General features: G+C 43.5%; 1 pseudogene; it reads left to right on the forward strand.

Annotated features, from left to right (window-relative positions):
* The window catches only part of LOC111963933 (tenascin-like), a 70,561-nt pseudogene that overhangs the window by 7,361 nt on the left and 38,220 nt on the right, over positions 1–24,980 (forward strand).

A 24,980-nucleotide genomic window follows, 5' to 3' on the forward strand; every position in this document is an offset into this window, starting at 1 on the left:
AGTCATACAAACATGAACAGTAGCTGGTAGCACAGTTCTCCCATTCAAAATACAGGCAGCTCCATCTATTAAGAAAACAGCTTGGAAAATTCCAGAAAATTATTTAATGGCTTTAGAAGCTTCTGATAGGCTAATTGACATAATTTGAGTCAATTGGAGGTGTACCTGTGGATGTAATTTCAAGGCCTACCTTCAAACGCAGTGCCTCTTTGCTTGACAGCATGGGAAAATCAAAAAAAATCAGCCAAGACCTCAGAAAAACAATTGTATAAACACCATGGGACAACGCAGCCGTCATACCGCTCAGGAAGGAGACACGTTCTGTCTCCTAGAGATGAACGTACTTTGGTGTGAAAAGTGCAAATCAATCCCAGAACAACAGCAAAGAACCTTATGAGGATGCTGGAGGAAACAGGTGCAAAAGTATCTATATCCACAGTAAAARGAGTCCTATATCAACATAACCTGAAAGGCCGATCAGTAAGGAAGAAGCCACTGCTCCAAAACCGACATAAAAAAGCCAGACTACGGTTTGCAACTGCACATGGGGACAAACATCGTACTTTCTGGAGAAATGTCCTCTGGTCTGATGAAACAAAAATAGAACTGTTTGGCCATAATGACCATCGTTATGTTTGGAGGAAAAAGGGGGAGACTTGCAAGCTGAAGAACACCATCCCAACCGTGAAGCACGGGGGTGGCAGCATCATGTTGTGGGGGTGCTTTGCTGCAGGAAGAACTGGTGCACTTCACAAAATAGATGACATCATGCGGAGGACAATTATGTGGATATATTGAAGCAACATCTCAAGACATCAATCAGGAAGTTAGCTTGGTCGTGAATGGGTCTTCCAAATGGACAACGACCCCAAGCATACATCCAAAGTTGTGGCAAAATGGCTTAAGGACAACAAAGTCAAGGTATTGGAGTGGCCATCACAAAGCCCTGACCTCAATCGTATAAAAAATTTGTGGGCAGAACTGAAAAAGCGTGTGCGAGCAAGGAGGCCTACAAACCTGACTCAGTTACACCAGCTCTGTCAGGAGGAATGGGCCATAATTCACCCAACTTATTGTTGGAAGCTTGTGGAAGGCTACCCGAAACGTTTGACCCAAGTTAAACAATTTAAAGGCAATGCTACCAAATACTAGTTGAGTGTATGTACATTTCTGACCCACTGGGAATGTGATGAAAGAAATAAAATCTGAAATAAATCATTCTCTCTACTATTATTCAGACATTTCACATTCTTAAAATAAAGTGGTGATCCTAACTAAGACCTAAGACAGAGAATTTTTACTAGGATTAAATGTCAGGAATTGTGAAAAACTGAGCTTAAATGTATTTGGCTAAGGTGTATGTAAACTTCCCACTTCAACTGTATATACACATTTTTTATCAGCTTTGTTTATTTAGATTATCACAGTGTAAGCACTGCCTACCCTGCTTACCCTGACTGCTTGTCACTGTGATCAACATCCTAATGAATAATGTAATGACATCACTGTATGGAAAAACACAAAACATGACTGCACTACTCATATGAACTGATATAACGAGGAGGGATTCATTGATTTTATTTGATCATCTAAAAATACCCATGCAGCTATGTGTGGGGCAGGAGTTATTGCCTACATATGCAGAATATGTGTCAGGGAGCGCATACAGACTTTGATATCAGGGCTTTGCACTGTAAATCTGCTGGGGCATCTAGACGGGGTTGTGGAACGAGATGCATGTGGGACTCATGGTGCAGATGGTTCCATACGGCCAGTGAAAATGTCCAGCTTTATTATTCACTGTTCTCACTTTCTTGAGGATCTGCCAATGAGGCACTAGTAAATCTGCTGCCGAGCAAAAAAAAGACATGTTACTAAACAAAACGCATGAGGCAATGTGCATCCTCATTGTCAACTGCAGTTGAGCTTCCATATTATTTTGTCAGTTCTTTGTGGGATTATTTTGTGGATATTTGGAAATTGATACAATTCAGAGTTGAAGGTTTACAATTGCATTGGTCAGGCATTGTGAACATAATGTGACCTCAGATCATGTAGGAAATATATGACCCTGCAATGCATGCCATATCTCAAACTCACCTTAGGGCGAGGAAGAGTTAAGTTTACGACTACTTATTGGCATCGCAATTATTTTTTACAACAGAAAACTAGGCCAAACTGTTTAGTAGTACCCATGTTCATCCTGTTGCAGGAGGGCATAAGGTCTCATAAAAATGTGGTGTTTGTGTACTAACACGTTTGAGGTAAGACCCAGGTGTAGACAATGTCGAAGTAATAAAAGTTTTTTAAGTCGAACACGGGCAGGCAAACGCACAGGACGGCAGGCAGGCTCAGGGTCAGGGCAGGCAGGCAGAGGTCGGTAATCCAGAGTAGTGGGGCAAAGGTACTGGATGGTAGACAGGCTCAGGGTCAGGGCAGGCAGAGGTCGGTAATCCAGAGTGGTGGAGCAAAGATACAGGACAGTTGGCAGGCTCAGGGTCAGGGCAGGCAGAAAGGTAAAAACCGGGAAAACTAGGAAACAGGCACTATAATCAAGACAGGAGCAAGGGGAAAAACGCTGGTAGGTCTGAATGAACGAAACGAACTGGTAACAGACAAACAGAGAACACAGGTATAAATACACAGGGGATAATGGGGAAGATGGGCGACACCTGGAGGGGGGTGGAGACAATCACAAAGACAGGTGAAACAGTTCAGGGTGTGACATGTACAGTATGTATTATGGTTCACATGAGGGAGAGCAACGTGTGTGTGTGTGTGTGTGTGTGTGTGTGTGTGTGTGTGTGTGTGTGTGTGTGTTGTGTGTGTGTGTGTGTGTGTGTGTGTGTGTGTGTGTGTGTGTGTGTGTGTGTGTGTGTGTTGTGTGTGTGTGGTGTGTGTTGTGAACCACAAGCCCCTCAGGTACTGCACTCCCTTTCCTCTTACCCACTAAGTGGAAAGGCTCTCCAACTGCTTGGACAATTAGCCCTGTGGCTTGCAATTAACGGAGAAAAAAAATCCCAAAGAAAAACAGAAATGAGCAAACAAGCAGATGCACAGGATCAACCTCAGTATCTGGCACCAACCGGGAAGTCCTGGCACGCTATTTACGCCTCTCGAGACCATTTTCCATAAGAGATACACCCTGCCACGCTGCATCCAACAGTTCCCATGGATATATGATGTTATGAATTTCAGTGCTAGTACTGAAGACGCTATAGACACCAGCTTATACTGGCTTGATTTTCCTTAGAATTTCTTTGTTTCTTTGTGCGATATACAGTAAATTGGCTGTGTCTGTGTGTAGGGGGTAGGGATGAGTGACAATGGACTCTCTCAGCTTCCAATGAATCAATTAATAGAGTTAGAGATACAAAAGACTTACCTAGGTTACAGTCTCTACTGGATAATGTGTGTTTCTAGAGTGATTGTGCCACTGACAGGAATAAAAAGGGAAGGGTCATGATATCTAGATCTCCGGTGACGGCACATTTGAAGTGTTGGCCAACTGTTATTTTGGACAAGCTGAAAGAAACATTTTTCTGTCGTACTGCCCCTGAACAAGGCAGTTAACCCACTGTTCCTAGGCCATCATTGAAAATAAGAATTTGTTCTTAACTGACTTTCCTAGTTAAATAAAGGTAAAACATTTAATTAAATAAAAATATAATAAAAATTTAAAAAAGTGACAATGCAAAGATAATAATAGACAGTAGCAGCAGTGTAAAAGAAAGGAGGGGGGGGGTGATTGCAAATAGTCTGGGTAGCCATTTGATTAGATGTTCTGGAGTCATATGGCTTGGGGGTAGAAGCTGTTTAGAAGCCTCTTGGACCTAGACTTGGCGCTCCGGTACCACTTGCCATGTGGTAGCAGAGAGAACAGCCTATGACTAGGGTGGGTGGAGTCGTTGACAATTTTTAGGGCCTTCCTCTGACACCGCCTGGTATAGAGGTCCTGGTTGGCAGGAAGCTTGGCCCCAGTGACGTACTGGGCCGTATGCACTACCCTCTGTAGTGCCTAGCGGTCGGAGGCTGAGCAGTTGCCATACCAGGCAGTGATGCAACCAGTCAGGATGCTCTCGATGGTGCAGCTGTAGAACAGTTTTGAAGATCTGAGGACCCATGCCAAATCTTTTCAGTCTTCTGAGGGAGCATCTTGTGCTTGGACCATGTTAGTTTGTTGGTGATGTGGACACCAAGGAACTTGAAGCTCTCAACCTGCTCCACTACAGCCCCGTTGATGTTAATGGGGGCCTGTTCGCCCTCCTTTTCCTGTAGTCCACGATCAGCTCCTTTGTCTTGCTCACATTGAGGGAGAGGTTATTGTCCTGGCACTGCACTGCCAGGTCTCTGACCTCCTCCCTATAGGCTGTCTCATCGTTGTCGGTGATCAGACTGTTGTGTCATCAGTAAACTTAATGATGGTGTTGGAGTCGTGCTTGGCCACAGAGTCGTGGGTGAACAGGGAGTACAAGAGGGGACTAACCACGCACCCCTGAGTTGCACCAGTGTTTAGCATCAGCGTGGCAGATGTGTTGTTGCCTACCCTTACCACCTGGGGGCGGCCCATTGGGAAGTCCAGTTGCAGAGGGAGATGTTTAGTCCCAGGGTCCTTAGCTTAGTGATGAGCTTTGTGGGCGCTATGGTGTTGAATGCTGAGCTGTAGTCAATAAACAGCATTCTCACAGAGGTGTTCCTTTTGTCCAGGTGGGAAAAGATAGTGTGGAGTGCGATTGAAATTGCGTCATCTGTGGATCTGTTGGGGCGGTATGCGAATTGGAGGGTTTCCAGGATGATGGTGTTGATATGAGCCATGATCAGCCTTTCAAAGCACTTCATGGCTACCGATGTGAATGCTACGGGTTACCTTCGCTTTCTTGGGCCCAGGGACTATGGTGGGGTGCTTGAAACATGTAGATATTACAGTCTCAGACAGGAAGAGGTTGAAAAATGTCAGTGAAGACACTTGCCAGTTGGTCCGCCCACACATCCTGGTAATCCGTCTGGCCCCTCGGTTTTGTGAATGTTGACCTGTTTAAAGGTCTTGCTCATATGGGCTACGGAGAGCGTGTCGTCCCGAACAGTTGCTTCAGTGCTGCTTGCCTCGCAGCGAGCATAAAAGGCATTTAGTTCGTCTGGTATGCTCGCATTACTGGGCAGCGCGCGGCTGGGTTTCCCTTTGTAGTCCGTAATAGTTTGCAAGACCTGCCACATTCAACGAGCATCGGAGCCAGTGTAGTATGATTCAATCTTAATACTGTATCGACGCTTTGCCTGTTTGATGGTATAGCGTAATTTCTTATAAGCGTCCGAATTAGTGTCCTGCTCCTTGAAAGCGGCAGCTTTAGCCTTTCGCTTGGTGCGGATGTTACCTGTAATCCATGGCTTCTGGTTGGGATATGTACATAGGGTCACTGTGCCGACATCGTTGTTGATGTACTTATTGATGAAGCCTGTGACTGAGGTAATATACTCCTCAATGCCATTGGATGAAAGCTTGAACATATTCCAGTCTGTGCTAGCAAAACAGTCCTGCAGCGTAGCATGCACGTTATCCAACCACTTTTGTATTGACCAAGTCACTGGTAATTATTCAGTTATTGCTTGTAGGCAGGAAGCTGGAGGATAGAGTTATGGTCAGATTTGCCAAATGGAGGGCGAGGGAGAGCTTTGTATGAGTGTCTGTGAGTGGAGTAAAGGTGGTCTAGAGTTTTTTTCCCTCTGGTTGCACATGTGACATGCTGGTAGAAATGAGGTAAAACAGATTTAGATGCCCTGCATTATAGTCCCCGGCCACTAGGAGCGCCGCTTCTGGATGAGCATTTTCTTGTTTGCTTATGGCCTTATACAGCTCGTTGAGTGCAGTCTTAGGGTCAGCATCGGTTTGTGGTGGTAAATAGACGGCTATGAATAATATAGATGAGAACTCTCTTGGTAGATAGCGTGATCTACAGCTTATCATCAGGTACTCTACCTCAGAGGAGCAATACCTCAAGACTTCTTTAATATTAAAGATCGCGCACCAGCTGTTATTGACAAATAGACACACCTCCGCCCCTTGTCTTGCTAGACGTAGCTGCTCTGCCCTGCCGATGGATGGAAAACCCAGCCAGCTCCATATTATCCGTGTCGTCGTTCAGCCACGACTCGGTGAAACATAAGATATTACAGTTTTTAAATGTCCCGTTGGTAGGATAGTAAATCGTAGATCATCCAGTTTATTTAATGATTGCACTTCGGCCAATAGTACTGATGGTAGTGGTGGTTTCTCACAAGGCACTCCGACCTCCGCCCCAGTTTTCTCCGTCTATTCTTCATGCGAAAGACAGGGATTTGGGCCTGGCCTCGAGAAAGCAATATGTCCTTCACGTCAGACTCATTAAAGAAACATTCTAATATATTGACTCAGGGATGTAAATTTGTTATTTCTGTAATTCATTTAATACATTTTCTTAAAACCTGTTTTAATTTTGTCATTATGGGTGAGAAAGAAAAACACTATTTAATCCATTTTGAATTCAGGTTTAACAACAAAATGTAGAATAAGTCAAGGGGCATGAATACTTTCTGAAGGTACTGTATGTATTTATTGTATATTACGTGTGTAAGGCGATGTCCTCCAGTAATGATTGTTGTTCACCTGTAAACGAGAGGAGACATGTATTTGACGCATGGGGTTTGGCGCAAAAACCTTTTGTTGTGAGTCTTCCGTTAATGTAACTCTTTATGTTCATGTATTTCACGAGAGGTTTTGTTACACAGGGCATATGTTTAACAATTAAAACATGAAGGGTGTATGAGTTGATATATAAAACGAAGCAAGATTCAAGACTTCGTGCTTTTCAGCTGAAATTACTATATAGAATTCTTGCCACCAACAAAATGTTGAATATTTGGGGCATAAAATCATCGAAGCTCTGCAGATTTTGTTGTGAGGATACAGAATCAATAGACCATTTATTTTGGTGTTGCCCTCAGGTAGCCTGTTTCTGGTCTCAGGTTCAGGATGGCTGAAAATGCATAGCATTGATCTAAAATTGACCCTAGAGAGACCGGATCAGTCAATTACTAATATACTAACACTCTTAGTAAAAGTATTTATCTTCAACTCACAATCTGTGGATTCTATTCAATTGGATAGATTGAAATTGTACGTTAAACATCACAGCATAGTTGAAAGATATATGTTGCGTAGAATTCCGAAGAGGGTGGCCAGCAGAGATAGGTGGGATGGGTTGAGGGAAGCTGAGGGTTGGGATGTGGAATTGGAGACAAGTGGGAGTGGAGTTAGAATCATGGTCAAAGATAAAAGTTAAAAAATAAAGTCACTAAAACATAATAAAAAGTAAGTGACACTGAGGTGCAGTGTTTTTACAGCTAATGCCGGTTTGCCTGAGGCTGATGCCATGCAGGTGTTTGTACACATGCATATACACACACACTCATTCAAATACACACATACACAGACACACGCACGTAATAGTGCCAGACATGCACTCAAACATATACAGTTGGCATTGCTGTTACGATTTTAGTTGTCCTTGATGTCCTTTGTTTGTTTGTTTTTCTTTGTTGTTTGCTGTTTTCGTTTGACTTTTACTTTTTTCTCTTTAGTTCATTTTCTTGGTTGTTGGTGCATTGGGGGGTTCTTGGGGCTGGGGAATGGAATTAATTTGATTTTTTAAATCTATTTTTCTTCGGGGGGACTGTGGGAGGGGTCTCGAATGGTTGAGGGACAGCTATTGAGGAACTGAGGGGGGATCTTGGAGGGTTCGGGTTCACGTTTTTTGGCCTGGTGGTAGATCATCCAACGTGCCCTTGAGCAGGGCATTGACCCTGGATGCTTCTGTGTGTCGCTCTGAATGGGAGTCTGTTGGATGACTGGTGTGGTGTAGTTGTTGAGCAGCTTACCTGCAAGTATATTGTATGTTTTGTATATTCAATTAAATAATTACAAAAAAATTATAATATATTTTTAAAAATGTAAGATTTTTTTTTTTTATAATAGAAGAAAAAAAAGCGTGAAGGCAAATCTAAAGAAATGCAAATGTTTTCCTTGTTTATCCTCCATAATTAAAGAGGGGTCTGTCTTGCTTCCTGGTCGGACGTTAGATAGTTAAACAGTGGGTGCGCTTGAGAGCATAGTTTTTTGAGTGTAGTGGATAAGCTAAAGTATACACTTAGTGTACAAAAAATTAGGAACACCTTTCTACCTTCCTATTTTGTAAAGTGCACCAGTCCTTCCTGCAGCAAAGCACCCCCACAACATGATGCTGCCACCCCCGTGCTTCACGGTTGGGATGGTGTTCTTCGGCTTGCAAGCGACCCCCTTTTTCCTCCAAACGTAACGATGGTCATTATAGTCAAACAGTTATTTTTTTGTTTCATCAGACCAGAGGACATTTCTCCAAAAAGTATGATCTTTGTCTCCATGTGCAGTTGCAAATCGTAGTCTGGCCTTTTTATGGCGGTTTTGGAGCAGTGGCTTCTTCCTTGCTGAGCGGCCTTTAAGGTTATGTTGATATAGGACTCGTTTTACTGTGGATATAGATACTTTTGTACCTGTTAACTCCAGCATCTTCACAAGGTCCTTTGCTGTTGTTCTGAGATTGATTTGCACTTTTCGCACCAAAGTACGTTCATCTCTAGGAGACAGAACGCGTCTCCTTCCTGAGTGGTATGATGGCAGTGTGGTCCCATGGTGTTTATACTTGCGTACTATTGTTTGTACAGATGAGCGTGGTACCTTCAGGCGTTTGGAAATTACTCCCAAGGATGAACCAGACTTGTGGAGGTCTAAAAAATGTTTTCTAAGGTCTTGGCTGATTTCTTTTGATTTTCCCTTGATGTCAAGCAAAGAGGCACTGAGTTTGAAGGTATGCCTTGAAATACATCCACAAGTACACCTCCAATTGACTCAAATGATGTCAATTAGCCTATCAGAAGCTTCTAAAGCCATGACATCATTTGGAATTTTCCAAGCTGTTTAAAGGCACAGTCAACTTAGTGTATGTAAACRTCTGACCCACTGGAATTGTGATACAGTGAATTATAAGTGAAATAATCTGTCTGTAAAAAATCGTTGGAAAAATTACTTGTGTCATGCACAAAGTAGATGTCCTTACTGACTTGCCAAAACTATATTTTGTGAACAAGACATTTGTGGAGTGGTTGAAAAACGAGTTTTAAAGACTCCAACTTAAGTGTATGTAAACTTCCGACTTCAACTGTATGTTTATGACCTGAACATGTGTGTATTGTTATTATTCCCTTTTCAATGTTAATTGATCATTTTGTTATGTTGTCTTCTCATTGGTCAGAGGCATCATGGGTAGAGTATTTAAACCTTGCTTTCCCAATGTTTGGGAGACAGAGACAGGGTAAGGTTGGTATGTTGCCAGTTTAAAAGGGATTTATTTTGAGTGTTCTAGTTGATTAAGTTAAGTGTGTCCTTATGTTCATCATGCTGTTTGTCTTTTTTTTAGATATATATTGTACAGTCACCAGCTATTATCTCCACTTGCAAATAAAAGCTTCACCCTGGACAAGAAAATCAGCTCTGCATTATTGCCTCTTCACTGACCAGGGCGGTCCCCTTTACAGGCACAAATGAAAACGTAGCACTGACTCGCCCATCGATTGATGTTTCAGCATTGTCTCAATGAAGAGTTCGGCATTCGACTAGACACGTGAAACATGAACGTGCAGTTATAAGCCTCGGTCGAGCAGGCTTGAATAAGCGGCAGGTGCACAATCAATCTATCCACCTTGGTAACATGGATGTATCCTGAGCTGGAATGTAAAGCTAAATGAAGCTAGCTAATTTCAGAAAATCATGGGTCCATCTAGCTATATTCGTAGTATTCCCCTCTGGACCTGCAGAGAAAGTTCCTCTTACACATAAAGGCTGCCCCGGTCTGGACATTTGGCTCATCCATCAATGCCTTGGTCTTGAGCTAGACAAAACAGATGTCCCGAATCTAGCGCCAAGATTCCTCGTCCCCGTTTTCCATGTGGGAAAGTTCCCTGACCATGCCAGGACGGGGGAAGTGTAATAAAGCTAAAGTAATTCTGGATTATAGTTGAAAGAAAACACTGATTTCTTTTCTTTTTTTCTTCTCAACAAATGTCTCCCAAAGTCCCATTGTGAAACGGGATGTCCTTGATCAACCCCATTCTGAACTGAATTATGTGTCCTTTATCGCGGCTAGGTGTCCCATGTCCAAATGATAAAACTCTAATATTATAGTTTGTTCAAGTTTTTTTAGTGGCTGTGAATATCAGTAACATTTCTGACCAACTCTTGAAGTTAACTTCAAGCCTTCCACTGAGATTCTTTCCTAGAAGGTAGAAATGGAATCCATTACATGTTTATGTCTGCAAACACTTTCAACCCCAAGACACACATGTGCACACATGACATACACTCACACATGACATACACTCACACTCACACACGACATACACACACCTACACACACACCTACACACACTGATGCACAAACGCACGCACACACACACACACACACACAAATACCTTGAATATTTACTGCTTTGAACATCCTCCCATAATTTCCAAGAGATTAGGACCAAGGACAGGGAAAACCTCTCCGCTGCTCTCGATTTCATACACAAACACAGGGAAACCCCACTCTACTAATGAATCAAATCCTATAATATGAAACCAATGGTTTAATTTTGATGAGACATGCTGTCAGGAACCAAATAGAAAATATATTTTTGGTTGATTCAAAACCTGTAACTACTTCTTTTATCCTATGACTAGAGACGTGTTGACTGTCACTCTTCTCCATAAAGTCTATTGGAGAAACGTCAGAAACAGGTTGCAAGCCTATTTCTCCCTTTATTATATTATTATAATTGTATTTACCCTTTACGACCCAAACCCTGACCCACCTTTATCTAGCCTCCCACCAGATGTGAGACAGAAAATGAAACTCAAGCTGGATTTTATACCTGTGCTTTAAAAGCAAAGGGAAGGCAGACTGAGGACGTCAATGGGAGGGACAAGATGAGGGAGAGAGAAAGAGAGATGTTAGATGTTGCGGATCCTCCAGTCCTTTGGGAGTTGCAGAAGGCACGATGGTAAAATGGAGGTCATCCCTCATGAACAAGGGAGGAAAAGAAGGAGACAAATGTCTCTCAGGGAGTAAATGAGTACCTGATGGAAAGCAAGCAGCTAATGGGCACTTCCCCATTTCATTATTACTACCCTTTCCACCATTATCACCCTCACCAGGGAAGAGGTCATCCAACACAGGCTCCTAACCCTTTCTAGAAAAGCAACCAAGATAGGTAACACTCCAGCTATCAGTTGCTAAGCTCTGGGATTTCTGGGTATTTAGGACGTACAAACTAGGAAACTATATATATGTGGGCCACTCATCATCCACCAAGGCTATACATCACGAGTCTTAGACGGAAGAATATCACTGTCTCCAGGGAATAATAGGGGTCATTGTAATCACAAGCCCCTAATAGATCAACTGCATGTTGGAGTTGGGAACTGACCAACACAGACTCCATATTGAAGCAGAGGTCATTGGTTTCACAATCTCTGGGTCAACTAAAGTGGTGAAGGATTTACCTAAAAATGGGGTAAATGAGACTAGTAAACTATGGGGTCAATTTGTGATGTGCGTATACTAAACGCTATTCTAAAATAGTATACAGGACATCCACTACTAACATCACTCAAAATACAATGAGTCCTCCAATGAGTTGGAGTGCGGAGAAATGACCACTGTAGCTCAAGACATAGTAAGACAGTGAGATGAAAGAAATGGAGATGCAGGTAAGGTAGAAATGGAAAAGGAGAAATGGAATAGCCATTACACGTGGACTGCTGACTGGACCATGGGCCTGCTAAACTTTATTTCCACTGAAACCAGAGAGTAGCAAAAGAGATGTTCTGGAATGGTCTTTCTCAAAAGAGCTGAAAGAGGGAGTGTATAGTAAGCTTACATTAGTTGGCTCATCTCTATGGGACTGGCACGCCACCTTTCCACTCTGTGTGAACCTTCGTTCCCTTGCCGGTTGAGGTGTCAACTTTGCAGAGTCTACTGTGCTACGTATCACTGATGGGATACGCAGTTGCAATGGATGTTTTCTTTTCAATTCTTTTCAAACCTGTAGGGATTTGATAGCCACTATAATATTGATTGATTAGTCAGGCCTCTTCTGCTTRATCTGAGGGCTTTTTATAGTACATAAAACATTAACCTGTCTTAGATCAGGAAAGTTGTGAAAGCATGTGGGCTGTAACTTAACCTGTTGTTGCCAAGTATGGTTTATTATGTTAAAGTGGAAATCAGTGGGGGAGAGTGTAACTCCATGTCACCTGCAGAATTTGCAGTCTATTGTGAATTAGGAAATAGGGCTGGGTATTATTAATCCTACCAGATCTGTGGTTTCACATACATTCAATGGATCAACCAGGGTCTTGCTACATTAGTGTCTCCTCTCACACCCACCCATCAAACTATTGGAAACCCCAAACTCAGAGTCATCCCCGACCTCTTCCACGACGTGTTCCAATCAGTCTCCCACAAATTACAGGGCTCTTACATGAAGTCATCAGAGTGATCTGAAGTGGCCGGTGGAAATGTTGAGTTTTGGCTGAATCCTAAGATGGGATATGTGTACAAGAAACAAACTGTTGCTTATAGCTCCCAATGCACCACTCATTCACTCATACCCATCCCGGCAGCTGGTGGATAGGCCAGCAACAAAGGATCTCCACTTCTGGCAGTCTTTGGCTGTCTTCCCAATGCATGATTAATGCAAGTTCGGTTACACATGCATTTCTCAAGTTGTGTGTGGGTTGTGTGTGGGTATGCATTATTCATGAGTTATCGATTTAATGCATGAAACAGCTGGTTAGACTTCAACATGTCGTGTACAGTGTGGAGGGAAATGTTTCATCCAAACCTGTTATCAACACTCTAGAATTATCTTGGTGTCAGAGGAACAGGAGTAAAATAAGCAGGGAGCATCTTTGAGTGCTGTGACAGGTCATTCAAAGACAAAAACGGGTAAGGGATTTACGATCCCACGTCAGTTATGTCCTGTCTTGTCTGATGTCAAATAATGACGAGTGAGAAAGTCACAGACTCACAAATATCATACCCCCCCAAAACGTTAACCTCCCCTGTTATTGTAATGGAGAGAGGTTAGCATGTCTTGGGGTATGATATTTGTCACTTAATAATTATTCACGACTCATTAAGGGTTATTCATAATCATGGTAACATCCACATTAATGCAGAAGTGTTTAGAAACATATTCTATTATTTGTTATTCTCCAACAAAAGTGAATCCAAAATGACACAATAAATTATTTACTATTAATTTCTATTGGCACAAAATCATCTGTAACACAAAACAAACAGCAAATCCTTCCAACAAGTTTGTCACAAGCTTGATGTAGTCATTGCGTGCTATGAATATTGGACTAAATCCTTAACTTTTTACTACTTTAATAGACAGATACAGTGCATTCGTAAAGTATTCAGACCCCTTGACCTTTCTCCACATTTTGTTGCATTACAGACTTATTCTAAAATAGATTAACTAGTTTTTCCCCCTCATCAATCTACACACAATACCCAATAATGACAAAGAAAAAAATAGTTATTTGAAATMTTTGCAAATGTATTAAAAATGTCAAACTGAAATATCACATTTACATAAGTATACAGATCCTTTACTCAATACTTTGTTGAAGCAGCTTTGGCAGCGATTACAGCCTCGAGTCTTCTTGGGTATGACGCTACAAACTTTGTACACCTGTATTTGGGAGTTTCTCCCATTCTTCTCTGCAGATCCTCTCAAGCTCTGTCAGGTTGGATGGGGAGAGTTGCTGCACAACTATTTTCAAAACTATTGGGTTCAAGTCCTGGCTTTGGCTGGGCCACTCAAGGACATTCAGAGACTTGTCCCGAAGCCACTCCTGCATTGTCTTGTGTGCTTAGGGTCGTTATCCTGTTGGAAGATGAGGTCCTGAGCGGTCTGGAGCAGGTTTTCATCAAGGATCTCTTTGTACTTTGCTCCGCTCATCTTTGCCTCAAGCCTGACTAGTCTCCCAGTCCCTGCCACTGAAAAACACCTGCACATCATGCTGCTGCCACCACCATGCTTCACCGTAGGGATGGTGCCAGGTTTCCTCCCGACGTGAAGCTTGGCATTCAGGCCAAAGTGTTCAATCTTGGTTTCATCAGACCAGAATATCTTGTTTCTCATGGTCTGAGAGTCTTTCGGTGCCTTTTGGCAAACTCCAAGCGGGCTGTCATGTGCCTTTTACTGAGGAGTGGCTTCCATATGGCCAATCTACCATAAAGGCCTGATTGGTGAAGTGCTGCAGAGATGGTTGTCCTTCAGAGTCATTCTGGAACTCTGTCAGAGTGACCATCGGGTTCTTGGTCACCTCCCTGACCAAGGCCCTTCTCCCCAGATTGTTCAGTTTGGCCCGGTGGCCAGCTCTAGGAAGAGTCTTGGTGGTTCCAAACTTCTTCCATTTAAGAATGATGGAGGCCACTGTATTCTTGGGGACCTTCAATGCTGCAGACATTTTTTTGTACCCTTCCCCAGATTTGTGCCTCGACACAATCCTGTCTCGGAGCTCTATGGACAATTCCTTCGACCTCATGGCTTGGTTTTTGCTCTGACATGCACTGTCAACTGTGGGATCTCATATTGACAGGTCTGTGCCTTTCCAAATCATGTCCAATCAATTGAATTTACCACAGGTGGACTTCAATCAAGTTTGAGAAACATCTCAAGGATGATCAATGGAAACAGGATGCATTTGAGCTCAATTATGAGTCTTATAACAACGGGTCTGAATACTTATATAAATAAGGCATTTCAGTTTTTATTTTGAGTACATTTGCAAAAAATCCTAAAAACCTGTTTTTGCTTTGTTATTATGGGATATTGTGTGTAGATTGATGAGGATTTTTTTTATGTAATACATTTTAGAATAGGGCTGTAACCTAACAAAATGTGGACAAAGTCAAGGGATCTGAATACTTTCCCAAAGGCACTGTAAGTGTATTTATCCCAATACTTTTGGTCCCCTGAAATGGGGGGACTATGTACAAAAAGTGCTGTCATTTGTAAACGGTTCACCCAATATGAATAAAAATACCCTGTACTTTAACCTCGTAGTCATTGTATAATTTCAAATCCAAAGTGCTTCAGTCCAGAGCCAAAACTATGGAAAATGTGTCACTGTTCCAATAATTTTGAAGCTCACTGTATATTTAGCTGTTTGCTGTGAAAATGCCTGCTACATATTAATCTTTGATGGGTACAGAGGTGCAACATAAAACTAGAAACGGTCAGGGTCTTTGGCTCAGCAGGGGGGAAAGTTATTTTAGGGCTCAGGTAGGGTGAGGCCATACTAGTAATAACAATATATATATCTGCATATGTTAAACATATTATCTTGTCTTGAACTGTTTTGTGAGAAAAAGCAGGTTCAAATCTCTGTGGGGCAGTGTGGCCATAACGGACTGCACACAAAATATATTGCACAGGAACACACTTAGCAGGGGTTCAGAGGGCCAAAAACATAGGCCAAGTGTATATATATTGAAATATATATATAATTGTTGATGGAAGGAAATGGTGCTTTGTAGGACACTCTTTCAAGGGCTAATGGCTACATGGAGCTCAGTTTGTGCTGTGAAGTCAATTACCAGCCYCAATTACCCTGAGTGCTATGGGTAGGTTAATCACAATCGTTTAACATCCAGCTGACACTCCATTTTTCATAAATTCTCCAAAGACGTCCCGTGATGCAAAAGCAACCTTCAGTATGTATAGTATATTAGGGGTTAGGTACAAATTCACAGACTTTCAATGGCTTACTGTGGCTCACAGTAAGTGTATGGTCACTTTTCTGGGCGGGAAAATATACTGAGGGTTAGGCGTTAGTCTGAACGCTTGAAGTTATAAAGTTTTGTTGACTAGGTTTGTTGACCTATTTTGCCATCTTGTAATTCACAGAGTGCACAGGTTATTGACTGCCTTTGCAAATTTTACAGTCATGGACGTCTCCCCAGAGTGACTGTGTGAAAATGTAGTTATCCACGTGCATTACTGAGGCTGTCTTTGACTCAATGTCTTTTTGTTTACCTTCCAGGGCCCCTACACTTATCCAGATTTGGCCACACTTCCAAGCTTGTCCGAGGAGTCCAGTTGAGATAGACAAAAATGGGTACTAAAAGCTTTTTAGGGTGTGTCTTCCTGACTCTCCTTCTCAACCTCTGCCAGGCTGGGCTGGTGAGAAAATTACTTAGACATAAACGGGCGACCTTGACCACCCCTGGCGGAAACAATGTGACCCTGACCAGCGCTGACCAACCAGTGGTCTTCAACCACGTCTACAACATCAACGTCCCTTCCGGCTCACTATGCTCAGTGGACCTGGATGCCCTAGGAAGCACCAGCCTCAAGCCCCAGGACGCAGCTCTGCCTTCAGGCCTCCGCACCACCGAACATACCCTGGATGGGCAGAACCAGATAGTTTTCACTCACCGCATTAACATTCCTCAGCAGGAGTGTGCATGCACTGATGGGCTCCCGGATCTGAAGGACCTCCTGAGCAGATTGGAGATGCTGGAGGGAGAGGTGTCCACGCTGAGAGATCAATGCGCTAGTGGAGACGCTGGCTGCTGCAGCGTTCAGCCAGTCACAGGTACTGTATACATGTCAACCTAACCACCCCCAGCTTCTGATTGGCTCATTCATCCCCTCTCCTAGTTTAGCATACTTAGTATGAACGTCACCTATAGAGAATGATAGAAGACTCAAAACTAAGGAAAACTACAGAATCTGTCCCATTATGGCATCTGTCCCATTATGGCACCTGTGAGCACAAGGGCAGTGCCATTGATGCCATCACCATTTTGAAGTAGTACATGGTCTTCTTCTCCTACTTCTATGAGTTGGTAAACAAACTGAAAGGGTGCATACTGCCACCTGGAGTGTGTTTAAACAGTTATAAAGCCAGTGTTATTGATTTACTGCCACCTGCAGTTATGGAATGTTTGCTCACAAATATAATTAATTGGCTAATCCCTCCTGATGACCTGGATGGAATTATGTGGTCCTTCCTTATCCCATAGGAAGTCCCACCCAGTTGACTACTTCAAAATGGTGAATGTCTTGAATGGCACAGCCCATGCTACAATGGACTTTTTGCCACTAGAGTCCTCCGTCATTCTCTACTCTGTCACATCACCTCACCTTCCTTCAGAGGCACATCTATTTTACTCAACCTCTAGGAAGCGTCAATGGAATCGAATGTGGGATTGGGTTTAACAGTGCTTTCTCTTTTACACCACAGAGAAAGGGAATGACCATAGAGGCATAGACATATTCTGTACGGATTAGTACTGTAGGTTGTTATTCAGAACATAATTGGGTGTCCTGTCTATGATTACAGTCCTGACTTGATTACAATATTTTAAAATTAAATGTCTTAGTGAAAAGGGGGAAGATAGGGATTATGATTCAGAGGGTTATAATCTCTAAACTCTGCTCTTTTAGGTGAGGTGGGGACTAAGCCTTATTGCAATGGCCATGGCAACTACAGAGCTGACACCTGTGGTTGCATTTGCGAGCCTGGCTGGAAGGGACCCAACTGCACCGAGTCTGAATGCCCCAACAACTGCCAGGACCAAGGTCGCTGTGTGGATGGGAAGTGCGTCTGCTTTGAGGGCTTTGGCAGGGACGACTGTTCACTCAAGGTTTGCAAAGTGGACTGTGGTGGGAACGGAAATGTTATTGGTGGGGTCTGTGTCTGTGCCAAAGGGTTTACCTGGAGAGACTGTTTCTCAGACAGACTGCCTACATGCCTAGGCCATGGAAAGTGTGTGGACGGGGAGTGTGTGTGGAGAAGCCTGGACGGGAACGACTGCTCGAACTCATCTGCCCAATGGATGCTATGACCGCGGCCGCTGCGTCAATGGACCTGCTACATGCGAAGAAGGATTCACCGGGGTGGCTGTGGGGAGAAAACTGCCCAAGGCGACTGCTGGGAGATGGTTTCTGTGTGGACGGCCAGTGTGTCTGCAGCGTGGCTACACTGGAGAGGGACTGCTCTAAGCTCACCTGCCCAGTGCCTGCAACGATAGAGGTGTCTGCTTTAATGGAATGTGTCTCTGTAATGCGCTGGCTACCAAGGGAGGATTGTAGCCAGCTGGCTTGCCCCAACAACTGCCATAACAGGGGACAGTGTGTCAGACGGGCAGTGGCGTCTGCACATGTAGGCTACCAGGGAGAGGACTGTTCTGAACTCTCCTGCCCCAACAACCTGCCAGGAAGGTCGCTGCGTGGATGGGAAGTGCGTCTGCTTTGAGGGTTTGGCAGGGACGACTGTTCACTCAAGGTTTGCAAAGTGGACTGTGGTGGGAACGGACAATGTATTGGTGGGTCTTTGTCTGTGCCAAGGGTTACACTGGAGAGGACTGTTTCTCAGACAGACTGCTGAACAACTGCCTAGGCCATGGAAAGTGTGTGGACGGGGAGTGTATGTGTGAAGAGCCCTGGACGGGATACGACTGCTCCGAACTCATCTGCCCCAAATGACTGCTACGACCGCGGCCGCTGCGTCAATGGAATTGCTACTGCGAAGAAGGATTCATCGGAGAGGACTGTGGGGAGAAAACCTGCCCAAGCGACTGCCTGGGAAATGGTTTTTGTGTGGACGGCCAGTGTGTCTGCAGCGTGGCTACACTGGAGAGGACTGCTCAGCTCACCTGCCCCAGTGACTGCAACGATAGAGGTGTCTGCTTCAATGGCAATGTGTATTGCAATGCTGGCTACCAGGAGAGGATTGTAGCCAGCTGGCTTGCCCCAACAACTGCATAACAGGGGACAGTGTGTCAACGGGGAGTGCGTCTGCAATGTAGGCTACCAGGGAAGAGGACTGTTTGAGCTCTCCTGCCCCAACAACTGGCCCTCAACCGGGGCCGCTGTGTCAACGGACAGTGTGTGTGCGATGAAGGGTTCGGTGGTGAGGACTGCAGTATCAAGATCTGCCCCTCAGACTGCTATGGCAGTGGAGATTGTGTGGATGGCCGGTGTGTCTGCTATGCTGGCTTCACCGGTGAGGACTGCAGCGAGCTGAGCTGCCCCAACAACTGCCTGAACCGCGGACGCTGCGTTGACGGGCAGTGCGTCTGCGACGAGGGCTTTACAGGGGAAGACTGCACTGAGAAGCACTGTCCCAATGACTGCCTGGACAGGGGATACTGCGTGGATGGCAAATGTGTCTGCCTGGAGGGCTATGCGGGTGTCGACTGCTCTGAACTCACCTGCCCTGATAACTGCAACAACAGGGGGCACTGTGTTAATGGGAAGTGCATGTGTGAGGAGCGATACATGGGAGACAACTGTGGAGAGCTGAGCTGCCTCAACAACTGCCAGGACATGGGCCGCTGTGTGAATGGACAATGTCTCTGTGATGAGGGATACATCGGAGAAGACTGCTCAGAAGGTAAGAACGGTTTCTTTCAACTAAGAAAAATAAACTATGTGTGGATAATTGAGTTCAGTTCATTTCAGTAATTGTTCTGTTTGATATTTCCATGTGCTTGTTGAATGACACATTAAATCCAAAACTGAATCAAATCCCAAAATAATGAAAACCATTTTTTTTTAATTGAAAGAGATTGAGAAAAGGATTAAAAGTTCCATTGTGATTTCCTCTGATTCCAAAAGCTGTGCACTTAAGTCTGTATTTCTGTCTCAAAGATCTTTGGCAGTCCAGACCACTGCCAGATGTAAGTCTGGGGAATGCATTTTCTTTGTGTAGAGGACTGTTAGCGGATGGGTGCATGGGAAACCAAGTGTCTGAGACAATAGAAAGGTCAAACTATTTCCTGTCTCTCTCTTTTTCTTTCTTTCTCGCTCTCTCTAGTTTCACCTCCAAAGGACCTGACTGTAACAGAGGTCACCACCGAGACAGTGGATCTGACCTGGAACAACGAGATGCTGGTGACAGAGTATCTGATTGCATATGTGCCCACTAGTCCTGGGGGTCTGTACCAGGAGTTCAGAGTGCCCGGAGACAAGACTGCTGCCACAGTCAGTGAGCTGGAGCCTGGCATCGAGTACCTGATCAACGTCTATGCCATCCTCAGCAACAAGAAGAGCATCCCAATCAGTGCCAGGGTGGCCACAAGTAGGTCAGACCTTCTTAATGGAGCTCAGATCTGAAGACTTCGCTGAGCAGCCTGCGTTCATGGGAATGCGGTCCTCTTTGGACTGTCAGGAAAAGACCATTAGCACATATTAACCATAATCAAAATGCTATCCGGTACAGTGGATGAACTTTCACAGCACAATATTAACACAAGGCTTTCCTTTTAGAATAGGCGATTAAAAAAAAAAAAAAACTACATTTCATTGATGCTTCACAACGTTTAAAACCCCACACTGTCTCGACGTACAATATTTTAGCATCAGGCATAATACATTCCTTTGTCTCACTCTGTCCTGTCAGATCTACCAGAGCCAGATGGCTTGAAGTTCAAATCGGTGAGGGACACCTCAGTAGAGGTGTTGTGGGATCAGCTGGACATTCCCTTTGATGCCTGGGAGCTCTATGTCCGTAACACGGTGAGTCTGTCCTTCTCTCTCTGGCAATTTATCCATCTCTATGCAAGCGATCCCTGCTAGGTCTTGCCTAGGATTTCCCTAAACCTTAGGGACAAGACAGCAGATCTGCACAAGCTGCTCTTTTAGTGAGATCTTGGCATGCTTGGCTAGTTATCGTGTCCAGAAAAGTAGCAATAGCTATCAGGGTTGAGGTCAGTTCAGCTTTCAATTCATCTAACTCAGAATAACAAAGGAAAACATTTAACACACACAACAAACCACAAATTGCCATCACACTACCAAAGTGTGCTGTACTTTACACATTACACAATGATGTTGATGTGAACCGGTACATGGAAAATAACAAATCACAAATCTGCTTAGCTGCAATATGGCAAAGGTCTGTGCAACCATAAACCATAAATCCCTTCTTATTGTCCACGAGTACATTTTTACGAAGGGCTGTGTAACCTCGTTTTAATACTCCTCAGGGAGGTCTCGGGATGCCAGGACATTCTCAGTGGTGTTTATTCCTTTCACTGTCCTTAACCCATTCTCCTGTGCACTTTGGTTTTATTGTCCCCATACATAAAATGGAAGGACCTGTAATCGATGATCAGCACTCAATCACTATCACCATGGGCCAAATGGGCTTTGTTTGCAGCATTCTTATGTGAAGCAATCAAAGACTTACAAAAGATTCCGCTGCAAAAAATGAAATATTGTAATAATTGGTATTGTTTAAGTCAACATTAACTGTGTGAAAGATTTATTTCCTTAATCCAAAGAAAAAATGTATGTGGCTTACCTCAGACTGTTGGGTATGTAAGTAGGCTATGTATGATTCCAGAAGTAGTGTTGTTTTAAAACCGTATATGTCTTCGACCTTTCAGAAAGAGGAGAATGGGAAGATCCTGACAACCCTTCCATCCTCCCAGACTATGTATGAGCAGTCCGGGCTTGGTCCTGGTCAGGAGTACGAGGTCTCAGTGGGCATCATCAAGAACAATACCAGAGGACCTCAGTCTACTAAAATCATTACCACCAGTAAGCTTACACCACATTTGAATGTGTGAAATGTGCTTTTTCCCAGCCTGGTGTAGATCTGCATGTCCCAGATGAGAACTCAACTCTTCTGACATTGTCATGCCTTACATGAATGAATCTGGACCAGGCTACTCCCATTCATCCTGGCGACTACACATATCCCATGGGTTAGATAAGGAAAATCCTTCCACCTCACAAATCACACAAGCAGACAGAGGAACAACTGAATAGACCAATTTAACTTTCAGTCATAGTATTAGGTCTATATGGAAAAAGTGGCTAAACTCCCATTGTTGTTTTACACAGTTAAATGTAAGCCTTTTTGCTTGAATGAAAAACGCTGAATTTCAGGCCAACCAACATTTTGCAATAGAGTCTTTGTATTTTTCAAGGAGCCCTGCCATAAACTCTTGACGGGGGTTTACCGTAGCAGTTCCTGCACACTGTTACTCCATACATCAGGGTCAAATTCTCCTCTTAATTTATGGAATAGGAATTTCTTTCTAGCATGAACTACCTCCTTGTGTATGGAAAATTCATTTAATTTACAATTCTTCCATGATGGATGGACCCTGTAAATATCTTCTCCTTTTGACTTCTGCATAATGTATTTGCAGACTTAAGATCAGCACAGTTTTCAGGAATAATGAATAATAGAGTCGGTGATTTAGGCTATATGAACCTATATGGCCTATATCACACACTGATGTCACCACAGCACAGAATTTAGCAATTTCTCCTGTGAAAATAAATACAGGAACTTATCAAAGGTCCTATCAGAACACAGAACAGTGACACCACAACCAAGCAGTCAGAGTAACCAAACTTAATGACATTTGTTATGCCATAATTATAACATGTTGTACCGGTCTTTAAATGTATTTAAAATATGTGTCCTTGTGTCTTTTGCCCTAAGTGATCACTTAAAAATGCATGGGATCATTGTCCATAACAAATAGAACATAACAGCCTATGCACAGATCGGTCATCCTCCTTGTCTCTCTCCCCCAGGGATTGATGGCCCCAGACAGGTAGAGGTGCGTGACGTGACGGACTGCTCAGGCTTGGTCACCTGGTTCCAGCCCGTGGCCCAGGTGGACGGTGTCACTGTGTCCTATGGCCCCAGCTCCCAGCCCACAGAGAGGACCAGCGTGGACCTTTCCACCTCAGACAAACAGTACAGCATCGACAGCCTCAGCCCAGACACTGAGTACCAGGTGTCCCTGATCTCCAGGAGGGGAGACACCACCAGTGAGCCAGTCTCTGAGATATTCACCACAGGTAAGGGCATGATTATATCCAATCCTGATAAGTGCACTCCTGATAAGTGTAAACTCTGTTTGATTAAACAACATTTTTACAGTTCCAATTCCACTTCCAAGTCCCTTTTTTAAAGTGTTCCTGATAACAGCATGCTCTGGTTTAGTGCACGCTTGGATTTATCAAGGGTTGACTGTAAACAGTCCTCATTATACTCCTTTCTTCTTCTTGCATTGTTACAGACCTGGACGCCCCCAAGGACCTGCAGCCCCTGGGCAGACAGACGACAGCGTCACACTGGAGTGGAGAAACAGCCGGGCAGATGTTTGACAGCTACAGGGTGAAGTACAGCCCCATCTCTGGGGTTCCCATGGCGAGGAGGTGTTCCCCCGTGGGTCAGGAGACAACACTCAGGCCACCATCACTGGTGAGGGTCAACTATGACCAAATCCTAAAATGCAATTATGTCAGAAGAAGGATTAAGGGTTTTTCGCACATTAGGATTTGCGTAAGACAATCACAACACTGTTATCTTAATGCCAATCAAAACAGGTACTGAAATCCACCTATGTTCTTCTCGATTACTGGACTGAAACTAATCAGGTAATCAGGTAGTCAAATCCATCTTTGTTCTCCCCCAATTATAGGAATGAAACCGGGTACAGAATACGGGATTGGTGTGACCGCAGTGAAGAACGAGAGGGAGAGCCTTCCTGCCACTACAAACGCAGCCACCGGTGAGAGATACGTCAACACATTCTAATAGGATAGCCACTGTTCAACAGCTGTCCAAATACCCACACCACAGTGACCACACACACTCTGCAGCTGTAGATTCAACTTTCAATGCAAACACATCATTATCAAATCAAATTTTAGTCACATGCGCCGAATGCAACAGGTGTAGACCTGACAGTGAAATTATTATTTACAAGCCCCTAACCAACAATGTAGTTTAAAAAATAAGAATAAGAAATAAAAGTAACAAGTAGTTAAAGAACAGCAGTAAAAATAACAATAAAGAGACTATATATGGGGGTAACGGTACAGAGCCAATGTGCGGGGGCACCGGTTAGTCGAGGTAATTGAGGTACTATGTACATGTAGGTAGAGTTTATTAAAGCGACTACGCATAGATATAACAGAGAGTAGCAGCAGCGTTAACTCTTACGAGCCTCTACCCCGGGACCGGAGCACCCCAGCACCCACCCCCCACACACTAATTAGCATAGCTAGCATAGCTTCAAAAAGTAGATATAGTAGCATCTAAATATCATTAAATCACAAGTCCAAAGACACCAGATGAAAGATACAGATCTTGTGAATAAAGCCACCATTTCAGATTTTTAAAATGTTTTACAGGGAAGACAAAATATGTAAATCTATTAGCTAAACACGTTAGCAAAATACACCACTATTCTAACTCCATCAGTTTCTTACTCCTTCAGGTGCTATCACCAATTCGGCTCAACTAAGATATTGATATCCACTAACCAAGAAAACCTCTTCAGATGACAGTCTGATAACATATTCATGGTATAGGATAGTTTTTGTTAGAAAAAAGTGCATATTTCAGGTAGAAATCACAGTTTACAATTGCACCCACCATCACAAATCGACTAGAATTACTAGATAGAGCAACGTGTATGACCAATTTACCTCATCATAAAACATTTCATAAAAAGACAAAGCATAGCAATGGAAAGACCCAGTTCTTGTGATTTCAGACCAATATTCAGATTTTCTAAGCGTTTTTCAGCGAAAAACACAATAAATCGATAAGTTAGAATACCACATGTGCAAACGTTACCAGAGCATCGATTCCAGCCAAAGAGCGCTATAACGTAATCACCGCGCAAAATTATTAATTTTTTCACTAACCTTCTCAGAATTCTTCCGATGACACTCCTGTAACATCATTTACAATATACATATACAGTTTGTTCGAAAAGGTGCATATTTAGCCATACAAAACCGTGGTTACACAATAAAAATACTAGGAAATCAAGCCTCAATATGTCTGACGTCATCTATCAGAGTGA

Source organism: Salvelinus sp. IW2-2015, linkage group LG5 (assembly GCF_002910315.2).
Source record: "Salvelinus sp. IW2-2015 linkage group LG5, ASM291031v2, whole genome shotgun sequence".
NCBI lineage: Eukaryota > Metazoa > Chordata > Actinopteri > Salmoniformes > Salmonidae > Salvelinus > Salvelinus sp. IW2-2015.